The sequence below is a fragment of the Halichoerus grypus genome, chromosome 5, assembly GCF_964656455.1.
Source record: "Halichoerus grypus chromosome 5, mHalGry1.hap1.1, whole genome shotgun sequence".
Lineage (NCBI taxonomy): Eukaryota > Metazoa > Chordata > Mammalia > Carnivora > Phocidae > Halichoerus > Halichoerus grypus.
This window is the reverse complement of record NC_135716.1, coordinates 106,709,496-106,715,495: the sequence shown is the minus strand read 5'-3', so window position 1 is coordinate 106,715,495 and position 6,000 is coordinate 106,709,496. Positions and strand designations below refer to the sequence as shown.

General features: G+C 40.4%; 1 long non-coding RNA gene across 1 annotated transcript in view; it reads left to right on the top strand.

Moving 5' to 3' along the window:
• Positions 1-278: 278 nt before the first annotated feature.
• The window catches only part of LOC118543819 (uncharacterized), a 273,660-nt gene continuing 267,938 nt past the window's right edge, over positions 279-6,000 (top strand). Inside the window, exon 1 of the long non-coding RNA XR_013447549.1 lies at positions 279-445. This is a non-coding gene — a long non-coding RNA (uncharacterized LOC118543819). The remainder of the gene's footprint in view (positions 446-6,000) is intronic.

Below are 6,000 nucleotides of genomic sequence, written 5' to 3'. Positions count from 1 at the left end.
TCGGGAGCCGGAGTAAGGCGGTGGCTCGGACCCCGTTCCTGAAAACCCTCGACTTCTCCAGGATTTGTCAAGTCCTAAGCAGCTCCAAGAAGGCTCCGCGAGCTTTCGGGGAAACCCACTGTGTGGCTCACCCCAGCTGGTCTCGCTCGAGCCCTCGCCTTCCTCCCCTCTCCAGATCCACCACCCTCCCCAGGTCGCGGGCCCTGCGGGCTGAGCCCGCCAAGCCGGCAGAAGCGCGGTTTTAGGCAGAGCGAAGGAGCCCCCTGCTGGCCAGACGCGGCAGGCACGGCGACCCCGCTCCAGGTTTCCTCCGCCCGGCGGCCGCGGCCCCGCCCTGACCCACCGCGACCCTCCCGCGCCCCCAGCGCTGGGGCGTGTCCAAAGAAACCGAAAACAAAACAAAACAAAGCGCCAAAAGCCACTCTCACCTGTGGACTGCTCAGAGGTAAGTGTGAGTCCAGCCTTTCCCACGCCCCTCTCTGACCCTCGTCTGGTCCTCTGGGCTGAGGTCTGGGGGAGACAAAGGGGCCACCCCCCAGAAACGAAATCATGGCTGCTTTTGAAAGCACGTTTTGCAAGCATGAGGATCAAACATACATACTCTCTCTCTCTCTCTTTCTCTCTCTCTCTCTCTCTCTCTCTCTCTCTCACACACACACACACACACACACACTCACACACACACACACCACTGAAGCAAACCCACACTTACCAGTCCGGAAGAGGGCTACTGATGTGCATGTTTCTGGAAGCATTTCATTAGCTGTTGGAGGAAATGTTTACCCATATTTTAGGTTGTAGGCAACAGCAATAACTCCGTGGATTGCAAAGGGGAGAGAAGAGGAAGGAAAATGCCCCTTAGTTTAATCATCCCTCTCATACCTGGACGTGAGTCCTACTTTCAGTCTCAAGTTCTAGCATGGCCAGAAAAGTTTTCATCCTCCTACAGAGAAGGAAGAGAGAGATACAGCCGTTTCTGGTGGGTTTCCTTGTGTCCTGCTCCCGTTCTTCACCAGACAACGGGGGAAGAGATTGTTTTATTTATCTAGACAATTTATGAGTTAGTTCTGTATGGCTTTTTGAAATTAGTTTAACCTTCAAATAGGCTATGTGCTTGAGTGGCAGGTTTTTCTGTGCTTAGGTAAAGGTTATTAGAAATCACAATGTTTCATTCTATTCAGGCAACCTTGAGTTAGAGATGGGCATAATATCTTATTGTGACTTTCAGTAATGTCTGTTGCCTCTGGATGTTTACTGTCTTTGGAGAAGGAGCATAGCTAAAAAAGATTATTTTATAAGTTTAGGGGTATAATAACTATAGGTCCAGTAAAGGGTCAGTACTATTTGCTTCTATTTTTTTTTCACACACTCAGTCTGGAGAAAGAAACTAAAGGCTTTTGACTGTCCCTGAGATTAGTTTATAGTAGTTAAAATCTAGGAGAGTCTTTTAAAATGATGTCTGTTTTCTTATTCATTATATTCAGATGGATGGCAATATTTGACCTCCTAATTCCTGAAAGGAAGGGAATGAGGCTGTTACGGAGCGAGAGCGGATATCTCTCTTTTATATCCACTAATCCAGGAGATCTGAGCTGGTCTTAGAGTTAGAACTCTTCCAAAGATAACAATAGCAGCTATAATAATAAAAACTCGTATGTACTCCAGACTTCAACCCTCATTATCTCAATGAATTCTCACTGCAGTCCTATGGATAATGTAATAATATAAGTTTCTCATTTTACAGAACAGGAAAGTAAGGCTGAGAAGGTTTATTTACTTGACCAAAGTGACAACAGGTGGTAACCAGGAGAGTAAGGATCTGAACTCAGGCAGTAGAAGAATTATCTTGAGAGATCATGTTCATTGTATTGAATTCAGGCTGGTAATAAACTAATATTTTTGGTTTGCGTTTTAGTCTTTCATAGCAAACAGAAAAGATCATCTTTTCTGAAAAGAGGACATTTGGTAAACGGGAAGTATTTGTTCTGAAAAAAATGCCTTCCCTATCCCCATTTCACAGATGAGAAAACTGAGAGAATGAATTGACTGAGGTACCATAGTGAGGTGCATAGCCAGGTCTTAAAACCAGATTTTTCTGATTCCAGCTCCTGTATTCATTCTGCTTAACTACCCTGCCCAAACACAGAAAGATTCTTGTTTTTTTGTTTTGTTTTGTTTTTTTTTCTGTGATGCTAAACAGTAAATCATTAACAGCTCAGAGCCCATATTTCTCAGTGAGGAAGCTTTCTTTCACGTTAATTGTGAATACCTTTTTATACTGAAAGGATGCAAATGTTGAAATAGTGCTATTCTCAGTGGTGAATTAAATGACATAAAAATGGCAAAAGACTAAAATAACTACATCAGCTTTACTTGAAAAGCAGTTAAAAAGATATCTGAAAGGCCTGTCTCAGTACAATTTTAGTGTTCTCCACCCCCAAGACCTATCCTACCCTACCTTAGGAAAGTCATTCCACATTACATTTCTGCTAGCTTTTGTTCATGAAAGACTTTAACACTCGTAAGGTTTTGGTGCTTTTCATCTCCATTCATATATTTCTTCTTTGCTCTGTGAATGGTGCAGTAAAAATGTCAAAACAACTCTCTGGAGTGACCACTTTAATGGGCAAAAAATTATACAATATTAATTGGCAAGAGATTTTTGACTGGCAACCGCATTTTAACATGTACTTACAATGCACTGAAGTATACTGTGTAGAATTGATTGACTCTGTGTTGTAAAGGTAGCTCAGGTACAGAATGTGCTTCGTGAAATGGTCTTAAGGTTCCTCCATTTTCAGTTGGGCTCCAAGTATCAGCAAAAGCCAGATGAACTGCCGTAAGTCACTGATTGGCCTGCAGCCCGTATGCCTCAGCTTTCTCAGTCATTTGTGTGCAGATTATTTGGCCACATGGCCTCCTGTCATGTTGGGGATCTGTGATTTTTCCCAAGGTTTAATTTAGTTGAATATGATTGTTAATGTCAAGTTGGGAATTTTCTCCCTCCCACCTCTCATTAAAACTCTTAGTATCAATACCAGTTTGGAACTATTATGTTATATAATGAAGCTTGCTGGTCTGTGTGAATTTGTATTTTCACAGATTTTTAGACTTGAAGGGCTTTTTGAAATTGCCTGTCCTAATCCTTTTATTTTACTGATGGATAAATTGATGTCTTAAGAGGTAATACAGAATTCTCAAGGTCACTCATCTAGTTAGCGGGAGAATGAGAACTGGAACCCAGACTTTTTGTATTTAAACTGTAAGACCATGTTCCTTCTTTATTTGGTTGTCAGAGATTCAGGCACTCATTCGACAAACTAGTTATTGCCGTGAACTTGGCAACTGTCCTAGGCATTAGGACTTCAATAAAGGGAAAAGAAAAACAATCCAGGAAAAGGCCTTAATTTTTTGAAATTTATATAATCTAGTGGTGAACAAAATCTGGTCTTAAAATGGTTATAAAGACATTTTGTAAAGATATTTTTCTTAAAAACTACCCTTAATATGTTGTACTATATAAGACAGCCAAAAACAGGCTGGTATTCTTCCACATTTCCTGTTAAAAGAATTTGGGGGAACCCTTAATGCTAAATAGTGAACTCATTGATGGTAAATTAGTATATGAACATAGCAGACCTTAACCAGGTAAGCAGGGTCCTCTTGGGTGATCCATTGATGGATCAAGGATAACTCTGTCCCAGAGTCTTTTCGTGATTTGGGGTTATGTACCTGTGAGAAGACATAGACTCAAGCAGGAGCTGGGATAAATAATAAAGAGATCAAAGAGGAAATTATTCAACAAGATGTTTTTAAAAATGACACATTTTCAAATGTATATTAGATTGTCCTGGCAGATGAACCAAAAGGCCAGGAGAGCAGTACAGTAGCGCGAGAGTTTAAGGCAGAAGCCTCAGGGTCTATTATAATTGGTTTTTGTGATTAACTCAACTTTCCCCTTCTAGAATATGATATATAATAGTTCCCTCCTCCCCACTATGGAACAATTGGGAAGGGAAAGGTATAAAAAGTTCAATCCTCTAGAGTCCTTGCACTCTCGTGAGATTCATCAACAACAGTATTTTTCAGAAAACACAGAACTGGCCTTTTCAAACAAAACATACCCTGGACATTGAGAAGAAAAATTTACCAAGTGATTAGGGTACAGCAGCTTCCTAAAATCCCTCCCTTGCTGCCTCCCCGACCTGAATTTTACCTTGTCAAAATTTGAACAATGAGGACCAAAGGCCAGTTGTCTTATATTCACATACATGACTAGTGAGGGGCATTTTTTTTTTACAAGGTTATACTATATTTGACTCAGAAATGAAATGAAGTTCCCTTTTGGCAGATATACAGAATGACATTTTTAGTTAATTAAGGGGTAGGGAACAGAGCAGGGAGAGGAGTGTTTTGTCTGATAATGAAAGGGGGAAAAAGTACATTTACCCACTGAAGTTTCTTTTGTGCTCTTTCCTTTCAATTTAGTTTGTATTTTGCTCTGAGTTCCAATAAAGCAACAATATATCAGTTACGATATAGTTAATAATATAGTATAATGCTATAGTATATTAATAATGTAATATAATAGTTGGCTGTTTCACATTTTGGTCTTCTATATGTTAGTCACATGATGGGCCAGACTGGCAGACATGAACCAGTGGATGGCTGTTCCATGACTGGGGTCTCCCAAATCCAATTCACTGTACTGTGAACTGTTGAGGAACTCTTGCAGAATTTCTCTTTCATGTTGCCTGGATGTCACGTGTTGGTAATGTTAAAAAAAAAGACAGCAGGCCCACAATGGAGTCACTTGTACTAAGCTCTAAGTCAGCAAACCAAGACTTAATACCTATCCTAATTGCAATTCCATCCCCTCCCAAGAATGTAACTTTTAAACACTTGTCTGGAATTACCTGGTCAGAGCCAGTGAGGTGATCTGTCTGACAGACCCCTTCCATCAGAAGGGTACCTTGCTTGAAATAGTCCACTCTTTGCTAGATTTTTTTTTCCTTTCCTTTTCTTTTTTTTCTTTCCTTTTCTTTCCTTTCCTTTTCTTTCCTTTTTTCTTTTCTTTTCTTTTCTTTTCTTTTCTTGTCTTGTCTTGTCTTTTCTTTTCTTTCCCCCATGTTCCCTTCTGTCTATAAAGCCTTCCATTTTGTATAACTCCCTTTCTGCTTGCTAGATGGGATTCTGTCCATTTCAGGAATTGTTGAATGAAGCCAAGTAGATCTTCAAATTTACTTTGTTTTTTAACAGTATCAACCAAGGATATGATTAAGTTGGATCCTCAGGAGAGTCACTGATCTATTTCCTGCCTCCAAGTATAACTGAAACCAAAGTACAACCACACCAAGTGTTGCATTGTAGAAAAATGGTCGGATCGTTATCTTTACTACCTGTATTACTGAGATTAGAAGTTATAAGTAAAGAAATCTGAATCTCGTTCGATTTTTTTTCTGACTGCAGGCCAGCTGAAGAAGCAATAGCGTATTCCCATCCATGATCACTGAAAAAAATAGCAAATCTTAAATAAAGGAGAACATGAGACCTGAAATCTTTTTGATCTGCTTTAAGATCCAAGTGAGCTTATGGAAAAATTATGTTGGAGCTCCCAAATGACTTGATTAAGGTTATCTTTCTGGAGGGGTAGGAGGGCCCTTTGAGAACCATACAGCTTTTAGAGCCTTCTCTCTGCAGAAGGAAAACCCAGCAAGACCAAAAAGAGGGAAGAAGGAAGGAAGGAAGGAAGGAAGGAGGGAGGGAGGGAGGGAAGGAAGGAAGGAAGGAAGGGAAGTAAAGGGAAGGAAGGGAGGAAGGGAAGTAAAGGGAAGGAAGGGAGGAAGTGAAAAAAATCTCTTTTGAAGTGGAGGTTGAATGACAAGAGGAACTTCTGGCCCTCAGGTTTATTTTCTCTGCACTAGGTATATAATATTATTGTTCTCAAAATCCATACTTAGCTAGGCATTAAACTCTAGGAATAATCTGTTTATAGAAAAT